General features: G+C 43.7%; 1 protein-coding gene across 1 annotated transcript in view; it reads left to right on the forward strand.

The window, feature by feature from the left end:
• Positions 1 to 13,950, forward strand: part of LOC139380322 (bromodomain adjacent to zinc finger domain protein 2B-like) — an 85,890-nt gene that overhangs the window by 16,391 nt on the left and 55,549 nt on the right. The gene's annotated exons all lie outside the window — the stretch shown is intronic.

Below are 13,950 nucleotides of genomic sequence, written 5' to 3' on the forward strand. Positions count from 1 at the left end.
CCTACTGTTTGTGTCTTGAAGTCCCCGTTGTAATTATTGTGTCCAGAAATCAGTTTATGAAAGGATAGGCTAACTGGATAAGCACAACTCTTCAATTTTAAAGCATTATTTAGGTATAGGATTAGAGATTTTTCCAATTAGGCCTAGATTTAACGAGGTCCTCTTTAATGGAATTAGTTTGTGCTACATTACACTTTGCTTTCAGTTTGCGAATTTCTAATTAGTTCGCCGTCTTGCATAGAATTAGCATGTCGACGTTTCATAACATGTATGAAAAGAAGCATTCTTTTACTTTTGGCTATTTCTAAAATAAATTACTGTCAACCAAATTGGGGTAATTGGTAGAGTTTGAGCTGTCCTTTTGACTTTGTTTTGAATTTGAAAGTGAGTCACTTTGCATACAGAAGCTTTGAACAGTGGTTGCATGGCTGCCTCTGTAAATTGTGTAGTGTTGCACCCCAGACGATGTCAGGAGGGATCTGAAAGCTTCAGCTCCACTCCTATCAGACAGTCTGACTTTTCTCTCCCGAGTAACGTCTCGAAGCCCTTCGATGTCGGAATCACGCAAACCTCTGTGGTGTTATTGTAAATACATCAGCATTTTGGAAGTCATTGGTTTCTGAACTGGTCAGAGAAAGATCAGGTGGTATCAGGCATCTAGTGTGTCACTGATAGCAGGACAGTGTTATCGCTGGACTTCTCCTTTCCACTTGGCTGCCCGTCGTACCTCGGGGCTACTAGCGAAGGCTTGTTGTTCTATCTGAAACATTCACTGTTCCAGTCTTCAATGAGAAACTTTCATCAAAAACAGTTTGTCACAGACCTGTTTTTCTTTCTCTGCAGTATTTCAAATGTGCAGTATTTCAAATGTGCAATGTGGAGGGTTGAAAGTAAAAGGGCAATGCAAAGTAACTATAGGCAACATGCTATTTTCTATTGGAGTTGATATGCTGAAAACTAAGTGTGGTGACATGCATCGGGCCACTTTGTGATCATGAGGAAAAAGCCTGTTAGAATCTTTGTGTGCGACCTGCCAGGAGACGGGTCACCCACAGCGTTCCGAACAAACAGAGTTGGAATGGCAACGGGAAATGAGGAGAGGAATCCCATCAACCCCGGATTCTGATCCTGCCCAGGTTGTGTGTAATGGAAACCTCCCAGGATTTATTTAAAGTCATCAGTAACCTGTAGTTTAACTAGAAGCCTGACTCTCCTCCTGCTCTTACTGCTGAGGAGACTGGAGGGGGAAGTGGGTAGATCAGGAGAGGCGAAGAGGGGGTGGTGCCCTATCGACTGGTGTTTTACAGCCCCCCGTGGGTGTGTTAGATGGGGGAGGGAGTTTTTCTATCCCTCCTTTTTAAATTTTTTATATTGATGTCCTCCTACGGTTAACAGTGTGGCTTGAAAGAGGTGTATTCTGTGACGGGCCTGAGTGGCTAACAGATTGCTGGGCCTGTGTAATATGATGTGGTAGTAAATACTGGCACCTCAGCCCCGCTCCTCCTCCTCCCTTCCCTTGGCCACGGGATGGGGAGGATAAGGCGAGAGAGATGGTGATGAAAGAATTCCTGTCAAAGTTGAATCATAACGCTGCACGGGATACTGTTAGGTGGTATCAATCTACTACAACACCAGTTATTAACCTACGTAGATCTCAAGACATCCTGGACAGAACAGAGCTGTCGTGAGGTAGGACTCATGGCGATCAGGAAGTGTAGTCAAGGCGAGGTGTATTCCAAGGAGTCCTCTTAAGCAGGGAGCCCCACCTCCATTCCATTGGGACCGCGTGGTGTTTGAATGACTGAGGGTATGTCCCAAATGGCACCCTATTCCTTGGGTAAGGACCAGAGCCCTATTGGCCCTTGTCAAAACAGTAGTGCACTGTGAAGGGAAGAGGATACCATTCGGGACACAGACAGATAGTCAATAGCAGACGAAGTCCATGGAGAGGAGACCAAACCCTAAAGGTCACGAGCAGTGGGCAGCCGGGCTGCGAGATGCAAGGACTTCAAAATGGATTGCATCAGCCCAGCCAGCCACCCCAGACGCCCTGCCTGTGTCTCCTGTCCTACAGCCAGAATGTTAATGGGTTACAGATCTGTTATTATACTGCTGGGATCCTCCAACCAAACTTTGTCTTCCTCCCCCTCCCCCCTTTTTGATTTTAGTGCTGTTTGCTCACATGCCAGTTAGGTTACGCACTGTGGCTTATGCCAACATTTTAACCTAGGCCATTCATTCAGTTAAACCTCACTTCATATTAAGAATAAACCCATAGATTCATTGATCTTTGAGCAAGTGAGCTGTAAGGGGAAAGTCTGTTAGGTTTGTGAGCACTCTCGACCTCTCAGCATATCAAGAGGTTTGAAAAAGGATGCTAGCGTGAGAAGCGTTTTGCTACACCCCGCAATAACATCTGTGCAAAACATGAATGTAACCAATAAAATGTGATTTAAATGTTTTGTTGATTTGAAATGATTTTGCCGTTAGTAGACGAGGCTCTTGGCAATCCCTGACGCAGCACGCCAGATGCTGTGCTACAAATGTGAGCTGGTGTCGACCGTTCTCTCTAAGGCGACGTCTATGGGACACATCAGTGGCGCTTTAGACTCTTGTGAATTATGCATGCAACACGCCTGGTAACCTCATACGGCACTGAACGCCTCTGTTTTACGCTACCTTGTAACTTGCTAATTGTCAACAAACGTGCTGTGGTGTGGTGGACCAATATCCCCAGCAGCTTTAATGCACTTTGGAGATTGGGAGAAGTCCAACTTAGTGACTTCTCATCCGGCCTCGCTGCATTGTTTGTTCAATGCGTTCCCGGAATGAATTCATCCTGCGATCTTCCGCAGAGACGTTAGATATCGCGTGTCCATTAAAAGGTTGTCAACCTCTCAATTCATCTCCCCTGTGTGAATGTGGCGCATGCAAGCCTCGCTGCTAATGTTTGCGCAAACGGAGCTGAATATTTGTGTCTCCTGAAGGGCAAATACAGCAGAAAATAATGTACCTTTTTTAATGAAGCACACTGCTTCACAAGTGATTGTAGATAATCCGCAGCGAGCCATCCATCTGCAGATGGACAGGAGCCATTTGGAGGCCATCGGGCCTAGGTGGATGAGTGGGCTTTAAAAGCAGCCAGGCTGAGGATGACTGCAGGAGGGCCAGGGTGAAGATGGAGGGAGGCAGGGGATTTGTGTTTCTGCTGGCTGGGGTCAGGGGGGCTGTGCTCCACAGGGATCAGGTTGGAGGGAGGGGGTCACTTACAGCCTGCTTTAAGTGCTGTCAGATAGGATAGATCCCACTGACCCCCCCCACCCCCGTTCGGTGTTCAAGCCCTCTGCTGCGTACACAGCCGCACCATTCCCGGGGTGTTTCGCGTCCCCCTCCCCTCTTCATCCTCACCCCTCCATCCCCCTGTTGTTCAGCACAGACACCCGGCCTGATTTCAGGAGCCCCCCAGGCGACGGTATCGCCGACTTGAAACAAAGCCAGTAGAAACATTTAGTTTGACTAACGTGTGCTTGGTACAGGGCCCAGTGTGTTTTTTTTCTTCTTCTTTGAGTCATGTTGAGATGGGCTTGGAGACCGTGAGGAGTAGACATGAGAAACAGCCCCATTGAGGCAATTGGGCATCAGGGAATTTCCATGCCTCATTCTGGCTATGATTGGATTTGTGTGCAGTTCCCCTTTGTTAAAAGCAGTGGTATAAGGTATAACTGAGAACGTGAGGGAAGTAATTACAGAATCGGTATTTGAAGCTGAGGGATGAGCTCCGGTCCAGCTGCGCCCACCACCGAGGCTAATTTGTTGTCAATAAACTATAACTAATCACAATGTTTCCCCTCGGGGGTGAGAGGTCAGGGAAGACAGGGTCTTGGAACGGCTCTGGCGTGGTCTACACTGGGAGGTATAGAAGCAGAGGAGGGTCATAAGTGCCTCTCTGTGGTTTGGTGTGCAGATGGTGAAGGGGAAAATTGAATTTTCTTTAGTATCATTGGGTTGTTAGGGCCAGCTGCCTGCCTTCCTCTTAATGCTGGCACTGGTACTTCAGCAGAGACCAGGGGATTCCCCCCCCCCCCCCTTCTCTCTCTCTCTTTACCGCCTCAGAGGGCTGGTAAAATGCACACCACACACTTTGCACTGCAAAATGAAAATCCTTTCACACAGACGGTGTTCCCTGAAATCACTGTAAATTGCAGGTAAAGCATTCCACTCTCTCGTTACGTTGGCATGATTTAAATCCTCCCGACCCCAATCCCCTCTTATTACTATTTGAGTGTGAATTCAGATGCGTTGGAAATCTCGCAGGGCCCGGAACACCAATCTAGAAAGGCTCCAACGATATCGATGCTAATAAAATGCTCTCCTACCAGGAGCTGCATAAATGCCACTTAGCTGGATGAAGGCTGTGCTCTGCTCTGCGCCGTGCTGGGCTGGCTGCCTGCAGTGCACTGCTGCCTACAGAGTGGAGATCTGTAACGTCAGCGCCTCAGACGTGCGTAGAGGTGATACCAAGGTGAACGCTAGACTTGCAGAATGGTTGGGAATCATTGATATTCTGACTCTGAGGCTGCGAATGGCTCAGTGGCAGATGGAGTCTTTGTCAAGGAGGAGGAATGGCAGCACTGGAGTACGGTGGCTGTTTTCCCTATCAGCTCTTTCAGCTGGCTGGTGGGGGCTGACCTTCCACCACTGCCTCACACTTTGATCAGTTAACCCCTCCCTTTGTTTACTAGGAATGTGCCATTTTTAAGGGAAATATCTGTATATGAAGTCAGAACGGGCATTGTTGTGGGTGCTGTGTAAGGATGAGGCCCTGAGAGGGACCTGTATTTAATTACTTACCACTAGGCTACCTGTTTTGTCTAAAATGTAGCCTAGTGTTCAGCTGTTTTAGTCAGGCCTTCTCAACCAACCAGTCTAGCAAAATGCTAGATGCAGTAGGAAAAATATGTTGAGCGCTTTGGTTCTCTCACTCCCATTGGTCCCATCCTCGACTAAATACACGTGTGAATGCAAGTGTTTTCACGGACATCAAAATGTCAACACCGGCATCTTTTTCTTGCCAAAGCATAGGAGAAACACTGTTCGTAATTAGATTCCCTGTATTTGTTTGGTTGAACAATTATGATAAACTCTCTATTTTTATTTTATTTTTTGCAATGGATTAGCCTTCTTTAATTGACCTAAACACTCTGTTATAAATGAAGTAAATTGCATAAGTAAGCTTACACTCTTTTGGCACAAACGGATGTTTAGTAGAATGGCAACCACAGTCAATTTATGATATTTAGAGTAATGGATTTTCTTGTCTAACCTTTATTTTTATGCATTGTTTGTGAAAACAACCTTAATACTGTCAGAAAATGCAAGCTTTCTCAGAGGTTATGTGTACATGCCCAGAATAAAACCGTCATTAAAATGCAATAATCACTCTTGGCTGAGAGCAAATTCAAGGAAAGACAAAAATATTGAAAGGTCAGGGAAAGAAATGAGGAAAAAGAACAAACCATGGATGGGAAAAAAAGCGAGTGACACTGAGACCCTGGTTTAATATGTATGTATTTCAGCTTGATGGTTGATTTCATTAGCCGGTCTCATTGTTATGCATCAACTGTTCTCCTGCAGCAAAATGAATATTGTATTCACTTGGCCTGAATATTCAGGAGGAAATGTTTGGATTTAGATGGCATCCTTCAGACAAATAAGAAGAAGCGTTGTTTCCCCTTTCCTGCCGGCCCTCATGGTCACAATTAATACGATTCGAGGGATTTTTGTCATTCACTCCAGATGTCGGCTAATTTGCAGTGTTAAGTTGCTCTCGCTAATTTGGCCTTGTTTTCCCAGGCAAGGATATTATGGTTTTCGTGTAGTCCACCAAATATGTATGTGTTGTACAAATTAATGGTTGACCGATGCTGTCATTGTACAGTGCCTTCAGAATGTATTCACCCCCTTGACATTTTCCACATTGTTACTTGCTTGAATTTAAAATAGATTAAATTTAGATTTTTTTGTCACTGACCTACACACAATACCCATAGTGTAATTATGTTTTTTGAAATGTCTTTATGTTATGGCAAGCCTAAATAAGTTCAGGGGTAATCATTTGCTTAAATCAAATAAAATGTATTTATATAGCCCTTAACAAGTCACATAATAAGTTGCAGGAACTTACTACTACTTACTATTGTGTGCAATAATAGTGTTTAGCATGATTTTTTTTGAATGACCATCTCATCTCAGTTCCCCATACATACAATTATCTGTAAGGTCCCTCAGTCGAGCAGGGAATTTCAACCACAAAGACCAGGGAGGTTTTCCTAATGCCTCGCAAAGAAGGGAACCTATTGGTAGATGGGTTTAAAAAAAAAAAGCAGACATTGAACATATTAATTCCACTTTGGATGGTGTATCAATACACCCAGTCACGACAAAGATACAGGCGTCCTTCCTAACCCAGGAAGGAAACGCTAAAGCAGTTAGTGTAATGGCTGCGATAGGAGAAAACATGTATTAACAACATTGTAGTTACTAACCTCAATGACAGAGTGAAACTAAAATATTCAAAAACATCAGTGGGGAACCCTGAGGGCCTTTTTAGGCTTTCAGAGAAGGCCTAGACATGTTGCTACTGACTCCTTGAGCAATAGCCTAGTTTCCCCATGCTTTTGGTGTGTGTGTGTGTCTCACACACACACACACAATGCCAGTGGCTGTAGCAGGTGTTATCGAGGAGGATGTGGTGGCTAATTTGTTAGCGTTACCCTTTTCAAGACTAACTTTCAACAAGAAGTTAAATGTTGTGCAGTGGCCAACACCAGCACCGCCAGGATTGGTGCAATGAAGAAAGGGCTAACGATTATGAGCGCTATCCATGGATAACTGGGTGTGAGTAAACCAAGAAGCTGTACTGCTGAGATTGCATCATCTTCAGCACCGACAAGACGTCACCTGGGCCAGTACTGCTTTCAAAGAGACATATTCAGTGATACGAAGTCAGCTCTGTGCCACCAAGACTCAACTTTACAGCTGCGAGCTACGGCGAGTTCAAAAATGTTTTTATTTTTATTTAACCTTTATTTAACTAGGCAAGTCAGTTAAGAACAAATTCTTATTTACAATGACTGCCTACCCTGGCCAAACCCTAATCCGGACAACGCTGGGCCAATTGTGCTGCCCTATTGGACTCCAAATCATGGCCGGTTGTGATACGGCCTGGAATCGAACCAGGGTCTGTAGTGACGCCTCTAGCGCTGAGATGCAGTGCCTTAAACCGCTGCGCCACTCGGGAGCCCTAACATGGAGGACACGAGTAGACCTTCAGCTTAACGAGCAGCAGTGCAGAGAGACAATATCGCACAATGATGAAATTCTGCGTTCTCAAGTTTAAAGGAAAGCTGAACTCAGTGCTGTACTCCATGTCTGACTTTGAGGGTTGGAGCCCGGCCGACGACCTCCACTTTCTCCGGCAGAAGAGGCAGAATGAGAGGTACAGTGGGGCAAAAAAGTATTGTCAGCCACCAATTGTGCAAGTTCTCCCACTTACAAAGAAGAGGCCTGTAAATTTCATCATAGGTACACTTCAACTATGACAGACAATGAGATTTTTTTTCTCCAGAAAATCACATTGTGGGATTTTTAATGAATTTATTTGCAAATTATGGTGGAAAATAAGTATTTGGTCACCTACAAACAAGCAATATTTCTGGTTTATCTCAATACTTTGTCATTGCCAACAAAAGGTATATAACAGAGGTCAAATGTTTTCTGTAAGTCTTCACAAGGTTTTCACAAACTGTTGCTGGTATTTTGGCCTATTCCTCCATGCAGATCTCATTGCTGGTCAACACGGACTTTCAACTCCCTCCAAAGATGATCTATGTGGTTGAGATCTGGAGACTGGCTAGGCCACTCCAGGACCTTGAAATGCTTCTTACGAAGCCACTCCTTCGTTGCCCGGGCGGTGTGTTTGGGATCATTGTCATGCTGAAAGGCCCAGCCATGTTTCATCTTCAATGCCCTTGCTGATGGAAGGAGGTTTTCACTCAATCTCACGATACATGGCCCCATTCATTCTTTCCTTTACACGGATCAGTCATCCTGTTCCCTTTGCAGAAAAACAGCCCCAAAGCATGATGTTTCCACCCCCATGCTTCACAGTAGGTTTGATGTTCTTTGGATGCAACTCTGCATTCTTTGTCCTCCAAACACGACGAGTTGAGTTTTTACCAAAAAGTTCTATTTTGGTTTCATCTGACCATATGACATTCTCCCAATCTTCTTCTGGATCATCCAAATTCTCTCTAGCAAACTTCAGACGGGCCTGGACATGTACTGGCTTAAGCAGGGGGACACGTCTGGCACTGCAGGATTTGAGTCCCTGGCGGCGTAGTGTGTTACTGATGGTAGGCTTTGTTACTTTGGTCCCAGCTCTCTGCAGGTCATTCACTAGGTCCCCCCGTGTGGTTCTGGGATTTTTGCTCACCGTTCTTTTGCTCATTTTGACCCCACGGGGTGAGATCTTGCGTGGAGCACCAGATCGAGGGAGATTATCAGTGGTCTTGTATGTCTTCCATTTCTTAATAATTGCTCCCACAGTTGATTTCTTCAAACCAAGCTGCTTACCTATTGCAGATTCAGTCTTCCCAGCCTGGTGCAGGTCTACAATTTTGTTTCTGGTGTCCTTTGACAGCTCTTTGGTCTTGGCCATAGTGGAGTTTGGAGTGTGACTGTTTGAGGTTGTGGAGAGGTGTATTTTATACTGATAACAAGTTCAAACTGGTGCCATTAATACAGGTAACGAGTGGAGGACAGAGGAGCCTCTTAAAGAAGAAGTTACAGGTCTGTGAGAGCCAGAAGTCTTGCTTATTTGTAGGTGACCAAATACTTATTTTCCACCATAATTTGCAAATAAATTCATTAAAAATCCTGCAATGTGATTTTCTGGATTTTTTTTTTCTTCTCATTTTGTCTGTCATAGTTGAAGTGTACCTATGATGATAAATTACAGGCCTCTCATCTTTAAGTGGGAGAACTTGCACAATTGGTGGCTGACTAAATACTTTTTTGCCCCACTGTATGTACCAACTGTATCTGCTTACCTGTCTGGTCTTGACTATTCCCGTGTTCGCTGACTCAGTTGAGAGGATCAAGACTTACTCCAGGAAAACTACTGGGCTGGCCCAAGTGTCAGCCTTGGCTTTGATCTCAATCGAGAAAGTACTTCTCTCGGATATAAAATCAAATGACCCTGCATTACCCATTTCATAAAGGACTGAAGGATGGGCTTCGTTTTCAAATGATCTGGTGAATGGCACAGTTTTGAATGGGCTGCTTATTCTTTAACATTACTTGATGCTGTGTTCGACTGTTTCTATTGGCGCTTTGTTTCAGCATGGTACTGAAATAGCGGGGGCACCGCGGCTGTTTCCTCTGCTCTGACTCGCAGTAACTGTCCATGGTGCTGAATCAATAGTTAGGCCTGTGTGTTTATTCCGCCACTGTGTGAGTGGGACTGTTTGTCTTTTTGGAACTGTTTCTGTGTGTGGCTTTTCGGCCATATATATCATAGTGGCGTATGAATGCATTTCTAACGGGTTATAGAGTAGCCTGAACAACGCAATTATCACAACATTCTTCATGGCTGTTGATGTGCCAGTGTTGTCTCTGTGTGAGATGTCTCAGGCCTGTTTTTGATTTTGTCATCAAAAAACATTGCTACTACTAATGCAGTATGGCCTAAAAATCATACTACTTATTATTATTATTATTATTATTATTATTATTATTATAATAATACTTCTGGCCAATTCACAGAATTGTAAAAAATATATATATTTTATATATATATATATATATATATATATATATATATATATATATATATATATATATATATATATATATATATATATAAATAAAAAAAATCTCTCAATCCCACATGCTAGTGGTTAGCCAGCTAATCTTTTCTATTTCAAGTTTAGCCAACTTGGATCTATTTGCTAGCTAACAAGGTTGAGCAGTTGTTATGAACACACCGTTCTGTCTGTCTCCAAACTGTTTGAAAAGCATGTTAGCCTTTCCACTTTGTTCAGATGTTGTTAAACTCATAATACGCTTTGGCTTATGCTTTCAGAATCAGTGTTAAATGATACTCTCCTTTTAGTAGTGTGCTCTATGCGCAATTTGAGTAGTTAAGACGTAAAAAGGGTATCGCTAGAAAAGGTAACTTCTCCTCTGTTACAGTAAAATGTCTCAATGTGTTTTGGTCTCCGTATGACCGATTTTCTGTTGGACCAAATCTCAAATGCAAATAGCGAGTTGAAACCGCTTGTCAGAGAGGAAGACGTGATCTCTCAACTTTGTTGGTGTGGGAGGCAGGCGGAGGGGCTTGGTGTGTGTCTGTGTAAACCATAGAGGAAGAAGCGAAGCACGAGTTGTCACTCTCGCAAAAATCTGTCCAAAATAAGGCTAGCGTGTTTCTATGGGCTTATTTTGGACTAGTTTTTCGCCTGCCTTCCCGCCTTTGGGATGATGACTCCCATTGTTAAGGCGGAGACGTGCATCTGTTCATTAGATACAGATCTGGTGTAAATGCGCCCTATAAAGGCAAAGTGCAGTAACTACAAATTTGTAGTTACTGCACTTAGAGCTGTTGTAATGGCCAGGTATATTATCATATTAATATGGTATTGAGAGTCCTGAAACAAGAACAAGCCAGTTGATCAGATTCAGAATTTATTAACCCAAAATTGCTGTCAGTCTAGACAGAAAAATACTTAAATCAGATTTGACAATAATACATTATATATATTTTTTTACATAGTTACTGCACTTTGCTTTTGTAGGGCAGAATACACGTTAGCCTATATTGACGATTTGTCAATAGGGGTGAAACCTAGCATTTAAAATTGATGTGAGTTTAATGCTGATGCAGTACAGTGTCCTGGCCCACTGCTGTGGTGTTTTTCAGCTCCCAGCTTTCACAGACAGATTAACCTGCCAGTTAGCTGGTCCCGCTCCACTTTACGTTCACATTTACAAATGCATGACCGGACTCAGCCAGCCAGCCAAGCAGCAGGGCTGACTCCTGTCTCCTCCTGTCTCACTCCACAAGAGCAATCTAATGAAATGGATATCATCGAGATCCATTTACCCACATTGGAAAGGAATCAACCAAAGCTCTAGTGCAGAAGTGACTCGCCCTTGTTAAATTCACTCGCTGCCAAATTCCCCTCCTACAGTAAGCCTTGTACAATTGCTCAAGGTTAACTGAGCTGAGTTGTATCTCAATAGGAGAAGCAAAACGGGGCTGAATAGTATTGACTGGGCTAATGTGGTGTTTAGGGAAGGCATTGGTGTGTCCTTGGTGAGAGAATGATAACAGCACTGACTGGGCACATTGGCCATGGAGCTGATGAGGGGCACACCAGTAGGCCTCACGACTGCTTGTCATAGATGAGAGGACGTAGACCGCATCCCAAATGAAACCCTATTTAGTGCGCCACTTTTGACAAGTGCTCTATGAATTGATTGTTTCACGTTCCCATTCAAAATCGGTCGGAAATTCAATTCTTCATATTTGGAAAATGCTATAGCTCAACGGCAAAGAAACATCTTGAAAAATAGCATTTCTAAGTACAGGTGGTCAAAGTAATTGAGTCTATCGAGGCCCATTTCATATTGCCATACAAGCCCCCATTTTAAGTGTAGCTTAGCCAATGACTGCAGAGGTGTATGCCTATGTGTCGTTTGCCCTCGAGATATTGTTGTCGATGTGAAACCCTGGAACTGAAGAGGGAGTAGTTATTTTCTTTCTGTATTAAGGGTGAGATTGTCCTGTGATGTCAGGCATCTGTCCTCCCCTGTTTCAGGCCCTGCTGCACACAGCACACAGAGGGCACTGCCTAGTGAGGTGCTACTTGCCTGCTGTAACAGGAACTGGGTGTGTGGATGAGCAGTTTCCATTAGCACGACTCCTGTGTGTGTGTGCAAGGTGCTCTGTTTCACACCATCCACCATCAACCTGGCCCTGCTAACAAAACACACATAGTGAAGTCGCTCGTCTGCTTAGTAAAGGTGGCACAAATTTCTGTAGGACTTAAAATGTGTGTTTTAAAGGTAGGCCTAGTCGACTCCACGATTTAGCCCATTTTGATTTATGGTTTCATTTGCTGTTATGGTTAGGCCTGTCCATAGATTGAAACTCTTTATGACAATGTAAAAGTATCTCCCCTGTACCAATTCAGATGGAAGCCTTTGGGAAATGAATATTCCTCACCTTGTGATGACTGACTGCACTGAGATTCTGTGGCAAGGAAAGGGTTAACATGGGGGGTGTTGCCCTGATAGTAAAGGGGAGTATTAGGGAAGGCAGAGAGGGCAGTGAGACTTCAGAGGAATTGTGAGGCTTTATGTGGTCACAGGTTACAGACGAGTGCCAGTTGATGTTTTTGCATGCAAATGAGTGTTGAGCAGCCAGAGCCTCTCCCGCTGAGAATTCACTTCATTCATTTCAGCCTGCCCTTCACTCTCTGTCAGCACACCGCAGTTTGACATCTTACCCCAGGATGGTGTCCTGTGAATGTTGAGCGTTGGGTGCACTCTAAGTAAGAGGGTGCGTGTGCTCTTGCGTGCGTTTGTGTGTGTGTGTGTGTACCGTCTGTGTGTGTTCCCGTGTACGTGTATCGTGCCCACCTCTACCCTGAGATCACCTAGACCTAGCATGCATATCAGAAATCCCAGACCACTTTTGAGGTCTAACCTGGAAAACCGTGTGACTATCTGTTTTTACAGAGCTGTGACTGAGCAGTGAAGTAGTCAGAGATGTTGGGTGGAAATTAATGGGCTAGATTGGCCTACTCACCGTAGCGTCATTCTCAGAAATCGGGTGATGTGGGGGAAGATGTGGGCTCTGTCCAAGTCCACAGCCAAACATATCATTATGCCATCAGGCCGCACCGCTTTAAACAGGTTTAGTAACATGCCTCTGTCAAGGTAAAAACAAGCTTTTTGGATTTGCATCGCTCACAAGCAACTACATAAAGGTTTATTGGCCTATAGTAGAGCTGTGAGTATTTATGATTTACAGACATCGTTTGTCATGTTCTATTGATCTGAAGTAGGCTGTTTTTATGCTGTCCCGCTGCTTGCAAAGGACCAAGTCCTTGTGATTGATTTATTTTTGCCAATTCATATGAATCCTTGACATTTGTAGTTCTAGTTTGATGAAGCTGAGTCCGACAATGTTGGATAAAGAATTCTAGACAAGAAGAAGGCTGAATTCAGATCTACCGTATGAAATATTAAGATGGACATTTTATAGCCTTCTAAGCCGGTAGAGCGTTCAGCAGTGTCCAACACTAGAGACAGTCGTATTAGGCTACACATTTTAGCTAGGATATGAATTAGAGCACTGAGACCCAGAGATGCATACTGGGATGATGGCAATGTTAGTTTAGCAGAGACAAGCGCTTTTTTAAAATTTAATTAATTAATAAAAAATTTTTGAAGATGGCTCAGAGGCAGACAGGAAATTAGTTATTTTCTCTGCACATTCATCAAAATAAAAATAGTCTTGAGTATCCCAAGTGACTCTTTCAGCCCTGAATACACTGTGTAAAAAGCCACAGCTGCACACACACACGCGCCTCACTGTTAACTCTCCTATGACTTTCAGGTGTTTTGGAGCAATATTAAAATCAACTCTCTGTTCTCTGCTGCTTCCCCTTTCAGTCTCCAATCTTTTGTACTTCGTTTTTCCTTCTGTAAGGAATAAAGGATTTTGAAATACAACGGTCTATTTTTATTTGAGAACCTGAACAGCATGACCGGGAAAATATCATCAGACCACCAGGCCTATGTTATTGTAAAACACAGCTAAGTATGGGACCAAGCTTGAGAAATTCACTGCAGATGATAATGGTTCATAGTATTACCTGT

Source organism: Oncorhynchus clarkii, chromosome 22, assembly GCF_045791955.1.
Source record: "Oncorhynchus clarkii lewisi isolate Uvic-CL-2024 chromosome 22, UVic_Ocla_1.0, whole genome shotgun sequence".
In the NCBI taxonomy this organism is placed as follows: domain Eukaryota; kingdom Metazoa; phylum Chordata; class Actinopteri; order Salmoniformes; family Salmonidae; genus Oncorhynchus; species Oncorhynchus clarkii.